We start from the raw sequence: 20598 nt of genomic DNA, 5'->3' as shown, positions 1-20598 counted from the left end.
CTAACACGGTTGAGACACAAAATTAACTAAACTGCCCACTTTATAAAAGAGACACGCGAATAATTAATATATTATGAATTTTATAAATTTAAATTTTTGGTTTAAATTAAACAAAGCACTAATTGATTAATAATTACAAGGCATTCAACGTAACAAGACCTGAAGCGAAAGCACATACTATATTTACAGCGTATTATAAACACATCATGAAAATCTTAAATCTGCGGCATTTAGAGGTTCTTTTTAAAATTAAAGGAAAAATCACACAACATGAAATATAAAGGTTTTGGGGAAAACTCCAGAAGCAATTGTGTTACTAAAACTATTTAAGGCACACTGTCGCATTTATTGGTATTTGTAGCTGTAGCTATGATGATAAAACTTGCTTGAACACTATATTGTGTTTCGTATTATACTTAAATATTCATTTTGATAAATTCATAGGAATTTTGCGTTCGTAAAGTACGCGCAATACCATCTAACCGTTAACTTTTTAGAGAATTATGATATTATAGATTTCATACTGCATAAAAAATAGTTATTAAATAATTCAAAACAGTTTTAAACGTGAATTAATAAGCGAGTAGAACGTTTTCCCATTTAAATATGAATGAGAACGTCTATAATACACATTTTCAAAGTTACATCTGCTAAGATTTTTAGCAAAACATAGAAGTCTTCCAATTTTGGGTTAAATATGTTTCCATCTTTTAATTTACTGTTTATCTATAATTAACAACTAACTTGTTAATAAATATTTTGTGCCAGAAGTTATGTCCCGGTATGAATTTATCGTTAGAGCTTATAAAAAAGTTTCAATAGGAAACATTACTTACGTTCGTTATTGTATATATAAATTAAAATAGGAACCACTTTTTTTTTATGTATATTTATTAAGTAACATGTACAATTATTTAGTTTCCTATACGTTCCAGCAAGTTGCTCCTATGTCTTTTTGTCTCTATATGGATTTATCTATATTCTTTATATGTCATTAAGGTGCAAAGTAATCTCACCGCAATTTAACTACGATTTTAGACATCGATATTCATCTTATTTTATTAATGTGTACATAATATGACTTTGTTATAAAATTATGTCTCTAACCACAAGCCTCTTGTGATGATGGTTATGATCTTGACGATCATTGTCATCGTCTGTTATAATTATACATTTGGAAAATGCAATCTTTACGATCATAACAAACATATTCTCTCCGCACCTATTTTCAGACTGCATAAATCACAGCATGTTCAGAAAACGCTTTAATGTATCTTGTATGAAAGTTGTAAACCTTATTTACTGAATAATGTAATTTGTATGCAGACAATACTAAGTCTTCAGGAAACACTGGTTATCTTTCGTTAGAAACCACATTTAAGAAAAAAAACTATAGAAGATCACTGTTAAAATATAACATATACATACATAGAAAAAAACTCCAGATCAAAGTGGTTTATATCTGAATATGGACAGAATACCTTAACGGTTTTCAATGTCTATACGTTAATCTTGGTTACACACTGAAACAAATTATGCATTAGATTATCCTAATAGTAGGTAAAATAGAGCTACCAGCGGTTTGATTTACATTTTATATAATTTTATAGTGAACAATCCATAATGATCGATAACCGGACTGGAAGAAAAAATGCAGCGTATTTTATTTCATGTTAATGTGTTTTGTTTATGACTTGAAAATTTATAGTTATAATACAATCAATCAGAGGTTGGGATTTGCTGTTTTTAGCGCAGTCCTTCCTTAACTGATGGATTTTGATTTTGTTTATTCATTTAGCTTCATTTGGATGTAATAACTTAAGTTCACTAAAACACACACACACACACACACACTTAAGTATTAAGGTTAGCCAACAATAAGGTTCTTATTGGTAATAAAGTTGCCGGTAGTTTAGAAGTTCGGTTTGCTTTTAATTTCGTGCAAAACTAGTCAAGAACTATGCGAGTTCCTCATCCTTAACTTACGAATGATAGACTAGTGAACACCATTCACTGTCAATTATTGGGTTACTTTTTTAGCAACGAGTAATGGGACTGACTGTCACATTATAACTCCCCTACGGCTAAAAATACACGTGTACTGAAACGCGGTTTTTACGATGTGCGCCCTCAAACTTACTATTGTGCCAATGGGAAACATATTTGTAATTAATATTCTTCGTGCCAATAAGTTAGTAGTTCAATTGATAAGCTACTGGAATGCTAGTCCGACACTATTGTCTAGCATTTTGATCTAGCACGATAGGAAAACAATCCTTCATTTTCAATAGTCCTCAAACAAAGTTCGAAAAAAATGAAAAGAAAACTGAACACTACAACACTAGCAACCTTTTTTTAAGAAAAACAGTAAGTATAATAAAATGTAAAATACAAAATAATGTCTAAAGTAAATCATTATTGACAGAAAAACTAATGTAAGTTCCTATAAAAACTTCATGTATTAATTCCAGTATTTAAATGTATGTAAGGGTATAATGCAAGCTCAACATATTTAATGAAGAATGACTAGAGCACTGTTAAATAAAATCTGATTTTGTAATATTTTGTTTTATGAACTGATTTTGTCCACTATAACATAAAAGCATGTTTGTTTGTTTGAACTTCACATAAAGCTACACGAGGGCAATCTGCCAGTTGTCCCTGATTTAGCAGTGTAAGACTAGAAGGAAGGCAGCAAGTCATCACCATCCACCGACAACTCTTGGGATACTCTTTTACGAATGAATAGTGGGATTGACCGTACCAGTGTAACGTCCCCACAGCTGAAAGAGCGAGCATGTTTGGCGTGACAAGGATTCGAACCCACAACCCTTGGATTACGAGTCGAGCGCCCTAACCATCTGGCCATGCCGAGCCTAAACACATGAATTAAAAGAAAATAAATGAGCCTCTTGGAAAAGAGCAATTGCAGCTAACACATTTTTCGTATGAGCATTAATTAGTCGATTTAATCCAGGTAAGAATGTAAATGTTTCTTATCATTGTAAACGCTGTAATCTAATTAATTTTAAAATATACAATGGAATTATGTATGGCTTGGAAAACGTGTGCAGAATTCAACAAATCTTACAAATTACGGGAGATTTAAGTTATTCACATATATGCTCCTGATGGCTCAGCATTAAGTATGAGGGTATGACACTCGAAACAGAGTTTCAATATTTGAGATGGGCACAACACAGACTGACCGTTGCGTAGTTTTAATTGAGTATTACTTTGTTCGTTGTCTTCAGAACTGAAAATAATCTAAGGTTTCGTTTGTCGGTTCAAATGTTCTACTAATCCTGATCAGTAATTTTCAAATAGTTTTAACAACATGTTAGCGTAGTGCAGTCATCAGATGGAAAAGTTAAATCCCCGTTGTTTGATGCTATTTTCATATTGAATTCTCATCGATATGTATCTATATATTATAAACAAAATAGTTTATACAAAATTTCATTATTTTTCTTTTCTCTTACTGTTTCGAAAACTTTCCATAAAAATGCGCAATTTTGTGCATCCCTGTTCTCTCGTTAACTTCCCATTTCCCCCCTCCACCCACGCGACAGCGGAAAATTTATGGACATGCAACATAAAAATCCGGAGATTGATTCCCCGCGATGGACACAGCAGATAGCCAAATGTGGCTTTGCTCTAAAAGAAACAAACAAACAAACTTCATTTTAAATAAAAATAAAAAGCTCGTTATTTGATATGGTATTTCATTGTGCAATTACACAGTTCTAACAAAGTTACATAAACGTATTTTAAGTAATATGTTTTTAATATTAACTATTTTTCTTATTAATCAAAACCGTATTAAATAAATATTTACACGAATTCTCTTTTGTAATATAACTATTGTTAGTGATATTAGGCTTTGTTGTATGATTAATGACCTTAGAGTAAACATTATTTTAAAAGTTCTACGTTTTACATAGCAATCTGTCAAGAACTCCTTAAAATCAAATAGTAATGTTTTAACAAAATCTAGAGTGTGTCTTAAATTATCTGCAATTCGGCATAAATTTGATCCCTTTTTAACGCATAGTTTAATCAATGAAAAACCACAGAATTAACTGTGTTCTAGTTTTTATTTTGCGTCCTTCATTCAACTAATTACCACTGGGCGGGTTTCTATGATTTTCTGAAACTCATTTCTCGTCTCTTCATACTTTCTGAATATATGTCTGATGTACATGTACAGTTGTATTTTCTTGTATACAGAAACTAATCTAACGCCTAAAAATCTGCGCTACACGTCCCTAATTTATTAGTGTAAGACTAGAGGAAAGGCAACTAGTCATCACCACCCCCTGCTAAATCTTGGGCTACTCTTTTACCAACGAATAGTGAGATTGATCGTCACATTATAATGCCTCCACGGCTGAAAGGGCGAGCATGTTTGATGCGGCGGGAATTCGAACCCGCGATCCTCAGATTACGAGTCGAACGCCTTAACCCACCTAGCCATGCCAGGCCAAATCAGATTTAATTCTGGTTTGTTTTGGTAAGTATTTGCATATGATTAAACATTATTTGCAAAACAATATGTCTCAGTAAAAAAAAAAAAAAAAGTAATTTTTCCTAAACGGGTTCTTAAATACATATTTCAATCAATTCACCAGACACTACTTTATTAATGGTATTTGTTTTGAGACATGAGATTAAGCCAATGAACTTTTACAAACTATGGTTTTATCGATCTATCTACTCTTTACATGCAGAGTTTCGTTAGGTTCTTACATCCATGTAAAATGAACAAATAACAAGGAACATCGAACAGTAACGAGAAAATAGAAACACTGCATACTGAACATCTTACAATGTTATACAATTTCTTTACACTGTATATGTGCACAGTCTTACCACAACAGTATCGAATGGAACTTTCCATCAATCCTGCCTGATTATATTTACATTTTAACAAGTTTTCATAAAACTGGTTCATTTGTAAGACATAAATTCTGACATTCATACATTCTGGTGATGACATAACAACACCTACAGTTTCATCTGTCACATTACTCACAATTTAAATATTTGTATTTTTTTTATTTAATACAAAACTCAATTTTAAGTATTTGATAAAAAAGTTTAAACAGAAATACCAATTATTAATATATTAAGTGGAATCATTTCTTAGCATTTTTAATCACTCGTTAACCAAACTGTTATTGGTTACTTGCAACGTTACGTTTCTTTGAGGCCAAATCTATTGCCATTCCTTCACAAGTATTGATACCATATTTAAAAACAAATACTAATATCACGTAAAAAAGGAATAATTATCCAAATATTTAAATTAGTATAATGATTTTATTATTCTTTTAATACTGGCATGATACTCTGTCAACTTAAATTCTTACACTGCATTTTACACTAGTATAGATTAGACATCACTCATTAAAGATAAATTAATATTTAAAAATCTTCCACGATTTATCTAGGCTATAAAGACACATCTAATTAAGCAACTTATTATAATTTATATATATATATATATCTTACAGGAAAGAAGTCGCATACCACCATCCGCAAGTACACAAAATTACACAGTGGTCACAGTTTTTAATTTTCACAGGATTACAGCTCCCTTTTATTCAAGTTCCATTAATTTCTAGATCTTGCACTTTTACTATTACTGTTTTTAAACTACTTAAACAATATATTAAATGGATCTTTGGTTGGTTGACTGATTGGTTTGGTGTTTCATGACGCAAAGCAACAAGGCTATCTGCGCCAAACATCCGCTAAAAAGTTAAAATTAAATTTAGTAAAATTCATAAAAGGAAATTAAGGTTAAACAAAACAAAATTTAAAAAACATAAATAGCATAAAACCAATGTTTACACCTAGTCTACAGCGGTAAGAAAAAAACTACAATAATACATGTTGTAAAGGACTTTCTCTAGCATAACTGTACTTATCATAACTCGCCAGGAATACTAACAGATAAGTTCTAAAACCACCGTCAATCACCTGAACTTGACCTTTCCAGTCCTGGTCACATGTTATTTGACGTTACGGCCATTTTCTAATTTCAAATCGAACTAGATGGATTGTGTTTATTAAAAAGAAACCACATTAAAACAGGTTAATGTATAAATTAAAAACTTAAATAGCATTAAAAAGATTAATGTTTTTTAAAAACTAAAAACATTTCGAAGGTGCACAGTGTCACCATCACCAATAACACTGTCTAACGTTATGGATAAACATTGGGATAGAACATGTTTAAAATGGTAATGCTGTTGAGTCATATCGACGGCAAGATAGTAAAGTGTGGCTTATTGTGACCTGAGTGTTACATAGACAACACATTGGTGCAACAGCCCCAGATAAAATAAAACGATGAGTTAAAAAACTGTGACCAATGCGTACTCTAATTAGAACAACTTCCTCTTTTCGATCCTTTCAGAAGCAGGACGGCCAAAGTCCAATATAAAGTTTTATGTGGAAAAGCTTGTTTTCACATTGCTCACTCCAAGTTGACTGCCATGTCGAACGGAGCCGAGCCTTGAATACAGGCACAGCAGTGATAATGCCAGAGCAGATAGATTTAGCTGCTATGTCGACGAGCTCGTTCCCGCGAATACAACAGTGGCCTGGTATTCGGAAAAAGCTGGATACAAGCAGATGATAAAGAGAAATGGGCCAGTCGGTTTTGAATATCGGCGAGAACAGGGTGTGAACTGATGTAAAGCGATTCAATGGGCAGTAGATAACTAAGCGAGTCAGTATAAACAGTGCAATTTGAATACCGCTTAGCTTTTATGTAATCCAGGACAAAAGAAATGGCGTACAGTTCAGCAGTGAACACAGAAGCTGAAAAGAGGATTCTGCGCACAACCACCGAACTGCATTAAACCATGGCAGAGCCCACACAGTCACCTGATTTCGAACCATCTGTATAAAAAGGAATGGAAGGATGGTTCGAAAGATGTTCAGCAAATAACAGACAGTATTTCCAATCGGGAGTGTCTGCTTTTCTCAGATGACTTAAAGATAGGTAACATTTGGGAACTGTAGGAAGCCATGATGGGAAGGGCTGACCAGTGGATACAGCAATGGTATTCAAATACAGACCCAATCTATCCTGTGCCTGGATATGAAGGCCAAAAGAAGCAATGGCAGATCATTTGTTCTGAAAAAGTATGACGCACACAGGAAGAAAAACGCAATCCCAGGTGGGATGCTTTGGTAAAGAACGAAGTTTTGAAGCATATAGTAAAGACAGTTGCAAACGGCAGAGATGCAACGAAAGTTCAGAAGACAATGTATAAGCTCTGAACTGGGGAAGTGCAGAAAGCCCCAGTGCAGGACCCCAGTCCTTGATGATGAATGGGGTCCAGCATTTTAAGTGGTGAAAGAGAGGGCACAAAGGATGTTCAGTGCTCTTGTACGTTTGACCCGTAGCTGCTTGATGTGTGGTAAAAGGTCAGCTTACGGTCGAAGATAAACCCCAATAACTTTGTCTCGGGTACCACAGGCAGCACAGCTTCACCAATACGGAGTTCAGGATCAGGGCAAATACCCCATTGGCGACAAACGTGCATGCAAACGGTTTTAAAGAGAGAGAGGTTAAAGCCATTTGCTGTGGTCCACTTCAATAAATGATTGGGGGCAATCTGTACCTGCCACTCAATATACCTCATGTTCGACGACTGGCATGAGATGTGAAAGTCATCAACATAGAGACTGCTTGCAACAGTAAAAGGAAGTTGTTCAGTGATGGCATTAATTTTTATACCGAAAAGTGTGACACTCAAATCACAGACCTGAGGGACTCCAAGTTCTTGTAGAAAGAACGAGAAAGTGTCGAACCCGCACGAACTTCGAGTCTCCTGTCCATTAAAAAAATTAATAAGAATTGGCAAATGGCCACATAACCCATATATATGGACGTCTCGCGAAATGCCATACCTCCATGTTGTATCATATGCCTTCTCAAGGTCAAAGAATACTGATACAAGACGTTGTTGTTTGATAAAGGCTTCTCTGATTGACGTTTAAAGACGAATCAGGTGGTCCATGATGAAGTGATGTCGTCGGAACCAACACTGGGTGGGCGAGAGGAGGTTGTTTGATTCAAGGAACCAAACAAGACAAACATTAACATTAAACATCCTCTCTAAAGTCTTACGGAGACAGCTCGTCAAAGCAATTGGACGGTAGTTTGAAGGAACCTTGGGATCCTTCCCAGGCTTAGAAAAAGGTAGAACAATAGCCTGGTGCTAGGCATCAGGAAAAACATTCTCCTGCCAGACCAGGTTAACAAAAATCAGAAGAATAGCAATAGAAGCTGGAGACAGATGGAGCAGCATTTCATAGTGTACATCATTAGGTTCAGCAGAGGTATTGTCAGACCAATGAAGGGCTAGTTTGAATTCCACCAGTGTAAATGGGTGATTATGATCATAGAGACAATCATTTGAAAAAAAAGAGGTGATCACTCTGCCCGAGTCTTGATGGCTAAGAAGGTGAAAGAAGAAGCAGAACTGCTATATACACGGCAAAAGCTTTCACCCAGAGTATCAGTGATGCTCCACGTATCAGCTACTTCCTGACCATGAGAGAGCAAGACCGAGAGAGAGACAGAATTATATTGCCCAGTGACCTTTTGAATCTTGTCCCATATTACTTTAGAACTGGTGGTATAAGATATGCTGGTTGTGAACTTAATCCAAGGTTCCTTCTGGCTTTGACATCTTACCCACCGAGCATGTGCATGGGCCTGCTGGAAAGCAATGCGATGCGAGAGTGTAGGATAGCTACGAAAAATATTCCAGGCCCGTTTTTGAACCTTCTGCGCCATGTGGCAGACAGGATTACACCACAGACGAGAATATCGTGGAAAACGTGTTGAGGTTTTAGGAATACATTGAGCAGCTGCTTGTATAATACAGTCAGTTACAGTTGCCATACAATCGTCTATTAATGGTTTACAGACGATGGCAGGATGAAGTTCTGTGAGAGCAGTGAAAGAGGGCCACTTTGCTTGATCCAGCTTCCACCAGGGCACTTGGATCGGGTGGCATCGATTACAGCCAGTCTTTCTCAAAATTACAGGAAAATGATCACTGCCTCGTGGATTATTGTCAGCCTTCCATGAAAAATGGGAGAATAATGAAGGAAAGCAAATTGAGAGATCAATAGTAATATAGGCCTAACTAGGTGCATGAAAATTGGTAAAAGAACCAGAACTGAGAAGAGAAAAGTCGTAATCAGATCATACGCTCTTCGGAGCGACTCCTATCAATATCAGTACTTCTCCCGAGAGAATAATCATTAAAATCTCCCAGGATTAAAATGGGAGACGACAACTATTCAATGAGAACATCAAGGTCTGATTGATCATAGGTCTCTCCAGACGACAGGTAGAGAGAACAAACAGTAATGGTACGACCCAAGGAAACACGGATGGCTACAGCCTCCAAAGGCGTGTCGAGTGGCAAAGACAGGGTGGGCACATGCTGATCAACCAACAGTACCACCCCTCCATGCACTCGGCCATCACACAACCTGTCATTTCTGTACAAAGAAAACAGCCGAAAGGTGACTGTATCAGTAGGTTTCAGAAATGTTTCCTGTAAGGAAAGACATGAGGATCGTAGGAAGCAATCAGTGTTTTGATGTCATCCAGATTAGAACATAAACATCGACAGTTCCATTGTATCAAGGTGGCCATTTTTATTTATGCATAGGCGAATTGGGTAGAGTATCCTTCTATTTACAACCACGTCTTTTTTCTTTACTGTCTTTATTCAAGGGAGGTCTATCGACCTCCATGGATCCTGCCCTGGGTTGAATGGGCAAGTCTTTGCTGTTGGAAGAGGATTATAGCGACTGAGGACATAAACAAATGATTGCTTTGCATCTTAGGGTGGGAGAAGATGATGTATACGAGGAAATGCCTGTACCCAGAGCCAAAGGAAGTGGATCTTGGGATTTGTTGGAATGTATGTAAGGGTCAGAGATGGGTGTTGAAGTTCATTCACCAACTTGGAGGACCATGGAGGTCAAAAGACTTTTAATTTGTTTTGAGAACGATTTTTTTGGAGACACAGAGAGATCCGTCTCCACTCCAACTGTAGCAGTGGAATGAAACGCAGCAGCATACGTCCGAGATGAAGTGGTGGACAGCAACTTTCGAACCTTAGGATAAGTAATGTTATAAATCATTTTCAAATGCTGCACCTCTTTTTCTTCCAACCATTTATAGCAAGAACGAAAGTAGGATGGGTGAAAGTCATTGCAATCGACACAATGAGAGTCCGTTTCACACTCTTAGGCATCATGGTCCTTGCCACTGCAACGAGCACACGTCAAGGAACCACGACATGATGTCTTTGAGTGACCAAAACGCTGAATCTGGAAACATCCGAGATGTTTGTTTGTTTGTTTTGTGTTTTAATTTCGCGCAAAGCTACTCGAGGGCTATCTGCGCTAGGTGTCCCTAATTCAGCAGCGTAAGACTAGAGGGAAGACAGCTAGTCATCACCACCCACCGCCAACTCTTGGGCTACTCTTTTACCAACAAATAGTGGGATTGACCGTGACATTATAACGCTCCCATGGCTTAAAAGGAAAGCATGTTTGGTGCGACGGGGATGCGAACCCGCGATCCTCGAATTACGAGTCGCACGCCTTAATCCACCAAGCCATGCTGGGCCCATCTGAGATAATTTGGAATGTAGGCTGTACCTTCCAATTAAGATAACCTGTTTTGATGGTGTCAGGTGAACATGGTGATATAAAAGTCAAAATGAAGACACTGGTCGGCATCATAACTCCATCTTTTGCGAGTGAAGATACGCCTCACTGCAGAAACTCCTTGGGTGGAAAAACCAACGAGAATATCTGACTCGGGGAGGTTCTTCAAATCCCTTTCAAATAATAACTCATCGTGACGAATTCAAAACCATGAAGCGTAAACTCGATAGGTATATCTCTAATCGCCTTTGAATGAAAAAGGAAGTTCACTTTGTTGAGATGTGGATGTTTCCACCAATATGTCACCAGATCGAAGCTTCTTTACTGACTTTGGAGAGCCAGCAATTCTCTCTAGTCCCTTCTGAATGAAAAAAAAAAAGAAGACATTTGCTCTAAAGACTTCTCTGAAAGAGAATATAGTACAAGAAAATGATATACAACAGGTGTTACAGTTGTTGAAGATTGCTGCTCAAAATCTTCAAGACGTAATCGTTTACCTATGGACTGTTTTTCACTATTTTATTTAAGTTTTTATTTGGAGGATCCATAATAAAAAAAGGAATATTTCAGTGCCCACTGACCACACTCACCATGGAACCCTACGAGGGGACGCACTACAATACCAAACAAGGACATTGCAGCAACGTCAGCGTTTCGTGAGCACTATACCCAAACACCAGCATCAGATAGAATGTCTATAAGACCTGTTCCGAACATCCAACACTGGTACTTGGTTGACCCTAGCCCAAGTGGACCAGCCGATTGACCCAAGGTGGCCACACATAGACCGCTCATCTACCGGAATTCAAGGCCAAATTGGTGTGGTAGAGTTGGACCCCTCAACTGCCAGGATTCTCTCCTCCCCTTCTTCGGTCACCATGCATGGCAAACACGTGGGTGGATGTTTAGATCCCAGAGGAGGTAAACTGAAAAAAACAGAACCTTCCCTGAGAGATCCTCTCACCACGTACAGGAATCCACATGGAGAATAAATGGCTCTTTATACATTTTAAATGGTCCCTTATATAGTTGTTGGATTACCGCGTACATTTTATAAATCTTGCAATAAGAAGTTACGTTATTTTATATTCTATGGCCTAAGTATCTCTATTACAATTTTTATTAGTGCAATCTGTTATCACCGACTTCATATCCTTTTTTTCTAAAGTTATAGAGTGTAATTACAATATATCTATAGTAGTCTGTTCAATCTGTGAAGTTTTCCTCAGTGACAAAACTTATTATTTTTTATCGATTCTTGGTTGAAATTATGCAAACATCTTAATACAGCCCCTTTAACTTCTCCATAACTGATTTTATCAAAATAATAACCTATATTGAATATTATTGTATGTAAATGCTGTTTAACTTTAGTAATACAGATACAAGTTTCAGAAGAGAACAAGTTATTAGTAGTTGGAATAACAAAAATAATCTTTAACTTCAAACAACGAGAGATGGTCCTTTATATCTAAGCTTCATTTAAATCTATTTAATTCAATTGCCTTTTTATCAGTTTCTGAACTAACAAGACAATTTCAGTTAATTAGTTTTCAATATGTCTGTTAACATCCTCTATCGATTAAATATTTATCTGCTGAGTTTAATTTTCTTTGAAATAGAAATTAATTTATTAGTTGAAAAGTTATAAGTATCTATTTAGGTACACGTTATTCTAATAGCAGTCAATTAATCCGTCTTAAATGTCGTTTTCTATATATCGTGAAAACGTGTGATGGATATAGTAACAAATTTATATTGCAGGTCAATTACACTGTGCTAAAAATGTTTAACGTCTACACTAACAATGTTATCTTTGCTGCTTTTCAGGTGGTCTGGGTGAGTTAAAGTGAAGTAAATTGTGATCGCATACTACGTTTCTAACAAGCGTTACTAAACATTAAAACCATTATATATTTTGGCAAAAGTTTATGTGTATTTTTTTTATAACTTGCAATCCACTGTGAAAAAAGGCATTTATGATAAGGGTCCTCAGAAGAGTAACATGAGTGGGTTAGCATTTGTATCAAACCAACACCAAGTTACCTCCGAGAGCTGTATGCCTTTCTTGTGTGTTGCGTCCGCTAATAACTAGCAAACAACTGAACCAAATTTCACCAAACCTTATGTATAACCTTACGGCTTTTCTGAGAGTGATATGTTCAGTACGACCCTCCAAGTTACTTGCGATAACACTCTTCTTGTGTTGATTAATGTAACGGATGTAATATTATATATTTATTTTAATATCTGCGTTTCAGTCTACTGTATATTTAGAAATGCCTGTAACTTATATTGTTAAATGCGCAAAAGTCCCACCTATCCCCTAAATTTCTAAAAGATTCTCAAGCGCAAGAATCAACAATGTGTGTATGTAAAATACCAGTAATTGCCCTTATTACTGCCAACTGTACTTTTGAGAATGTCGACAAAGTTTATAAATCGACGTGCAAAGAGTACGTTTGTGTTTTTTTCTTATAGCAAAGCCACACTGGGCTATCTGCTGCGTCTACCAAGGAGAATCGAATCCTTGATTTTAGCGTTATAGATCCGAAGACTCACCGCAGTCCCAGCGGGGGACTCGACGCTCGAAGAGATAGTTTCATATTGTTGGTTTGCTACAGTTAGTATACTATAAGCTTCGGAAGCTATAATTTTGATAAACTCTTATAATCGGAGAACTACACATATTTCACTAGGAACGTTTATAGATTTCGAACGATACAAACCGTTCAACTTTAGAGAATTAACTTCGGTCGTTAGTATTTCTACAAGGATATTAGATATCTTACTCGGTGAAAAATCAGCTTGTAAACCGCGTAAAGCAAGTCAAGAACAGAGCTAGCTAGCATTCCCGTCAAGTGAGGTGTGCCTGTGTATCAACATAGAATTAATTCGCTCATGGTAAACAGTCGATAAAAGATTCAATTCGAGACCAGATAAAAGATTCAGTATTGTTTGTAAGTTTGTAAAGATTTTGTATATAAATTTACTATTCGTGATCACTATTTGCAATAACCATTATTATACATTCTTTAAAAAAGTAAATCAAAACAAATGTATGGCAAGCAATAAAAGTCAGGGAATAAATACATTATTTAACCACAAAGGTTAAAATTAAAGTGTATGTTCGTCAAACAAAGAATATTAAATAGTAATATTTTAGTATTTTTGTTCTTTCTTAGTAAGTTAGAATTTTAATATTTTCAATACAATTTCATTAAAGTATCGGGTACAAGCCATTTAACACGTGATTTCTAATACAGTTAGAAAATCATAAAAGCAGTGCTATTTTTAATGAAAATAATGCTAAACTCTTTTGTAACCAAATAAATTTAATTATATAAAATAAAAATTTAATTGTCTAATTTATTTCATTGCTGTAGTGTGTGTGTACGCGTGTTTTCTTATAGGAAAGCCACATCAGGCTATCTGCTGAAACCACTGAGGGAAAGTCTAAAAGGTTTGGTTTGTTTTGAATATCGCGCAAAGCTACACGAGGACTGTATGCGCTAGCCATCCCTAATTTACAAGTATAAGACTAAAGGGAAAGCAGCTAGTCATCACCACCCACCGCCAACTCTTGGATTTCTCTTTTACCAATGAATAGCGGATTGACCGTTACATTATAACGCCCCCAAGGATGAAAAGGCAAGCATGTTTGGTTTGACAAGGATTCGAACCCGCGACCCTCGGATTACGAGTTGAGTGCCTTAACCACATGGCCATTTCAGGCCCAGGCTAGAGGGAAGGTAGCTAACTCAACACCACCAACTGTGAAAACTTGGAGCCTTCTAATCGAATAACTGAATTTGACCATCAATGACGTCGAGAAAACCCACTTGTAGAGAAATATATATGTAAAAACGGCTCGTTTGGGTTGAAAAAATATTTTACGTAGAAGAGCGAACAACGTTTCTACCTTCTTCGGTCATCGTCAGATTCACAAAGAAAGAAGGTAACTGACCGGTAGCTGACCACATGTTAGGAAGGGGTTGTGTAACTGAGTGTTGGAATGTAGAGGGCGGTGTTAGATGTTTGAACATATAATTTTATTTTATTATATTTAATATAGGTATAAAGGCGTTCCTTTATATTGGTTTATTTTGGTTTATTTTAAGTTGTATAAGTAAGGCTTCTTTAATTTTGCGTTTGTTTCTTTATTTGGTATTTGAGTGTTTTCTATGGTTATGTTGTGTTTATTTGACTTCCAGTGTTCGAAAACGTGTGAAGGTGAGTTTTTATGTTCTTTGAATCTGGTTTCCATTTTTCTACTTGTTTCTCCAATATAGAAGTCGTGGCAGTTATCACATTGTATCTTATAAATAATGTTAGTGTGGTGTTTGTCAGTGTAGTTTTTACATAGTATTGACCTCAGTTTTGTGCCTGGTTTTTGAATAAATTTGGTATTAACTGGAATGTCATATTTGGTTACTAGTTTTAGCCAAATGTTCATTTTTTGTCTGCTGATGTCGGGAATATATGGTATGCAGCAGTATATGGTTTCGTGATTTTTTGAATCGTGAGATATATTTACTTTTGTTGGTTGATTTTGCTTTCTGTCTAGGTGTGTGCGTATGATGTTTTCTACGGTTTGTGGAGGAAACTTATTGATGCTGATGAAGTATTGTTTTATTTTGTCTACTTCATCGTTAATTTTATCTGGTGAGCATAGTTTTATGGCTGTGTTTATTTGGTTTCTTAACAACTTAAACCCAAAATAAACCAATATAAAGGAACGCCTTTATACCTATATTAAATATAATAAAATAAAATTATATATTCAAACATCTAACACCGCCCTCTACATTCTAACACTCAGTTACACAACCCCTTCCTAACATGTGGTCAGCTTCCGGTCAGTTACCTTCTTTCTTTGTGAACCTAACGATGACCGAAAAAGGTCGAAACGTTGTTCGCTCTTCTACGTAAAATATTTGACGTAAAATATGAATTTGACCATCACCTTTCTAACACACCCACGGCCCCAAAGCGGACAGTGCAACAGGTTTTAAGATAAAGAGTGTGTGTGTGTGTGTGTGTGTGTGTGTGTGTTCTTACAGCAAAACCACATCGGACTATCTGCCGAGCCCACCGAGGGGAATCGAGCCCCTGATTTTAGCGTTGTAAATCTGTAGACATACTGCTGTACTAGTGAAGGGCCTTAAGGTAAAGAAGAGCGAACTACAGAATTTCTGATTTACAAACCGGCACAATAACCACCGCCCTGTACTCATCTTCTGATCTTGAGTACTAGAAACAATTAAAACGATCCCCACCTGCATTGACAAGTTATTTCTGAAGCTAATAATACAATGATCGTACTATACAATTTGTGTTAACTAAAGCTATCGGCGCTCTGTCCACTGCGGGGAAAAAAATCCCTGACTTTTACTTTATAAGTCTGTAAACACAACACTGACCCATCGCAGACCCTACAGTTTATTAATCACAAATATTTGTACGAATACATTCTTACAAACAGCTTTAAATGGAAAGGTATATAAACATTTAAGCTGCTCCATATCCGATAATGACAAGGAAGGCAGGTGTACAATATTACGAAAACTGCATGAGTTTGTTCGATAATTACGCGCAAAGCTACTCGAGAGCTACCCGCACAAAGCGTCTCTTTTGAGGTGACAGATAATCGTGTATAAGCAGATAGTGAACACCACCAACCGCTAAATCTTGCATTATTATTTATCCAAGAAAATGGGATTAACCGTCACACCATAATGCTTTCATCGCTGATAAAGCAAGTTTAGTGATCCGCAGATAAGTCGAGTGGTAAACTGTGTGCGCACTCAGACGCGCAGTGTGTATTTGCATAGGAAACTGTATACACGGACCTGTACAATTAATATTTTTAACTTTTTTTGCTGACATCGGTTTTATTTATTTTTATAATACGTTGTGAAGATCCTCACGTTAGATAACACTTCAAATTCGTTTTGGAATATTTGTTTAAAATACTGAATATCTAGCAAGAGAGGAAATTATCGAGTATCAAAAATTAAAATTCTACGCCACGAACAGCTAAAAAACACACTATCGAAAAATCATCTATCATCACAAAACGTCAACCGAACGTTTTTTAAATAACATGCTTTTCTTGACTTAATTATCAGCCTATTCAAGTAGCTGTAAACAGAGCAAGCTAATAGAAATTAAAACAAAATTCATAAATGGCTATGGTACTTTGGAGCAGAATTAAGCTTTGATGGAACGCATTCACTCGAACTTTGTGTATATACATATTTCATAGCATAGGTACACATGAAAACAAACACTTCGGTAGATACACTGTAATATTCACACGAAAGTATATAATCTTATGTTTAAATAATAACATTTTTACACCTTACATTACGATAGAAAGTTTAGTCAAGTAACTTTTGTATTTAACATATCACAGTGCACGTGCTTGTAAGAAAAAAAATTGAAAATTGACACTAAGATTTTGTAATAAGCACACTGTATTTATACTCCTAACAGTACAATGAAAATACTCCATGCCTTAAAAAGCTGATTTCGAACTAAAATGGGTATCTTGAATGTGACTTATTTGTTCCTCACCATTCCCATCCCCTCCCATGGGTATCTTGAATGACTTATTTGTCCCTCACCATTCCCATCCCCTCCTATTGTTTTCTTGAATGACTTATTTGTCCCTCACCATTCCCATCCCTTCCCATATAATGCTTCTCTTATAATAGTGTCGTTCATTTGATTTTTTTATCATAAATTTTCGCACAAGGAGTATACTGTAGTTCCTAATAATAACACACTGAAGGAAATAATTTGTTAAACGCATTTTAAGATGTTTCTCTCTTTTATCCTTTTTTTACTTCAAAATTACTGACCTAATTTGTGTGCTATTTATTTAATGTACAGTTTATTTGATTATAATGTACTTTTCAGCTTACGGTTTATTATTAGTGTCAAATATCGTCTATGAAAAACGTCTCATTTCATAACTGAGCAAAAGCATAACAAGCTAACGAGTGACGACCTTTGTAAAATTTGACAGACAAATACAGAAATAGACGGACTCGGAAACACAACGATGATGTCGAGGCCTGAATGTGTAATTAGATGTGCCTGCGAAACAGAATGTTTTAAACACATACATTATAAATGTGTTACTAATGTACATGAAGCTAACAATAATCGTAATTCATCACTTTACAGTAAACTTTCTTTACACAAGGCCTCACGTGGTGAACACAATGACATATAACACGAAGGGAAAACAATCTTCCTTGCATGACTGCTACGACAACCCATAGAAGTTGAAATATGATGTCACTGTGTGATATTTGTTTTTATGTTTTCACATTATAAAAAAAAGGAAAACTCTTCGAAGAACCATGCATATAACTGGAAATTCGATAGAGAAAAACAAAACATTTTGGATCCAGTAACATCTAGATTTATTTTCTTCAATCATTCTCTTTCTTCTCTCTCTCTATTCTATACACATATAAGCACGTATTCGTAAATACTAAACTAACGTGAGCTGAGGGGTAAGAAATAATATTACTAATATTTATTCCTCAATAGGAGCTACTTTCAATTCCCTCAGGAATGCAGGAGAAGGAATATTATATCAAGTTTAGTCTCAAAAATACCTCATAACTACTTAAGTTGGAATTACTGAGTAAGCCGGAACAGATGACTGATGGCTTGATCGTGCTAGGTAAACCAGCGTGCAACAGCTCTTACATTGCGGATAGACTCACGCTGTCATCTTGACAGAAACCATTACGAGAGAAATAAACATGCTACATTAAGGATAACTCAGGCCTGCAAGAATGTCCTCGAAGTGACTATCTGTCATCCTTTCTTTGAGTGCAATGATTGGAACACGAGAAAAACCTAAACAAAGTGACCCTTCCCATTATGCAACTCAAAACACTAGATGCAAAGCTACATCACATAAAATAAGTAAAACTAAAGAAACTAGTGTTTACCGATTAATTTAATAGTTAAGCCTTTTACAGTTTTGATATACGTTTTAATCTGTTTATCTCGATATCAGAACTACAGAAAGTTTGCGGAACAAATTTCCGATTTCACGATATTTTTTAAAACAAATATCACAAACATAATGCATATATATCTCGTACATATTCAATGATCTTCACACTGTTAAAAACATGTAAGAGCAAATGAAAACGTATATCCACAAGGACTGTAACATACAAGAAATTAAGGAATCTTACAACAGAAATAATGGTTGAGACGCAATTATCACATAATTTGACAGCTTCATAATGCGAGTGCATTAACAGTTATTACTTTCTCACTATAAATCGTGATCAACACACAACAAAAATATTATGATCATCCTTAACCACTTTATTTAAATCACACATGAATAAATTACCACTAAACCTTAAAATATTTAACACTGAAGAAAGAGACGACAGCCCAAACAGCTGTATTATTTACCAAAATAACTATCTGACCCAAAAATCTACCAAGAGTCTTTAAATTCTTTTGTTGCTGTTTTTAACCTCAGAATCCCTGCATATTTTGAAGGCTTTAATTTTTGTCACCATTTCAAGCAGAAATTCAGTTTGTTTAACGAATGTACTATATTAAATCAATAAGGGCCAGTAGTGCTAGTGCAACAAAGGTATTAAATGAGTAAACGTTTGAGCCTGAAGTATTGTATGGAAACACAGTTTCGAAAATTTTGTGATTATTTTAACTACGAATACATCATTAAGAATCTACAATAGTGAACCAGTAATTATCGCACAAACTTCCAGGGACATTTAACCAATACAGTTAACTGTCAATTATACAAAACCCTTGTACTGTAAAAAGCGCAAGATAATTAGAGATTCACAACACAAATCAGCTTCTAAATTCCATCGCAATATTAAAGGGATAAGAGCTGATCGAATTCTAAAGCATGGCAAGTAAACTAATGTCGTTCTGTTCGCACATATTCTTCCATACACATACATATTTCACAAATTTTAATTAGATAGTTAACACTCGTCTTGTTCATTCACATCTCTCTATAATAAAGCAATAATGTTTGTTATTAAGCACAAACCTGTACTATGGTCTATCTGTACTATTCACGCCACAAATATCGAATCGACACTTGACTTACGTTGCAAGTCTTCAGACATTCCCCTAAGCCACCAAGGGACAATAACGTATGTAAAAAGCAATAAAAAATGACAATCATAACATTATTACCCAGTAAAATAATAAATCACGCATAAACAGATTAATGTAAATACATATTAATTATGAAATAAAATATGGAAATCATTTATATCCCTATTAAAATATTTTACTGTTGAATTATCATAGGTTATATAAAACTATTATAAGCGTAAATGTTATATGTAATAAACACTTTACTGTACTTCTGCGGCAATAGAAAAACTAGAAAATACCCACTGCAACTTAATCAAAGGAATACGAATTAGACTAAATTGGCTTTATCACTTTTCCGTATATAGATAGGTTTGTACGTTTGCTTTAGCGTACAGCTAATCATTGAACTAATTGTACTCTGTCTACAGCGGGATATCTAACCCTAAATTGTAGCACTTACTTGATGACGAGAAACCCACTTGAAAATAAAAAAATATCTTAAGACGGCTGGTATGGGTATCAAAACCGTTTTAAACAAAAGTGGAGAACAGCGTATCGACATTCTTAGGTCATCTTCAGGTTAACGGTCAGTTGCAAACTCTTTGTTAACCTGAACATGACCTAAGGAGGTCGAAACGAACGTATCAACTTCATTTTAATAACAGTTTTAATACCTATATTGTACCGTTATTAGTCCGTAAACTTACCGCTGATCTACAGAGGAACATCATCTTTCTCTCCGAACAGAAAATA

The 20598-nt window shown here is 35.6% G+C and overlaps 1 protein-coding gene across 6 annotated transcripts in view; it reads right to left on the bottom strand.

The window, feature by feature from the left end:
* Positions 1-20598, bottom strand: part of LOC143240928 (putative polypeptide N-acetylgalactosaminyltransferase 10) — a 165579-nt gene that overhangs the window by 108090 nt on the left and 36891 nt on the right. The window contains exon 1 of one of the 6 annotated variants that reach the window (XM_076484190.1): positions 19793-19875. The exons of the other annotated variants lie outside the window; for them this stretch is intronic. The gene's annotated coding sequence lies outside the window, so the exon portion shown is untranslated. Of the gene's footprint in view, positions 1-19792; positions 19876-20598 lie in introns of those variants that run through there. 6 annotated transcript variants of the gene reach the window in all.

The sequence above is a fragment of the Tachypleus tridentatus genome, chromosome 13 (genome assembly GCF_004210375.1).
Source record: "Tachypleus tridentatus isolate NWPU-2018 chromosome 13, ASM421037v1, whole genome shotgun sequence".
NCBI lineage: Eukaryota > Metazoa > Arthropoda > Merostomata > Xiphosura > Limulidae > Tachypleus > Tachypleus tridentatus.
Note: the sequence above shows the minus strand (reverse complement) of the source record. Positions and strands in the feature narration are given on the sequence as shown.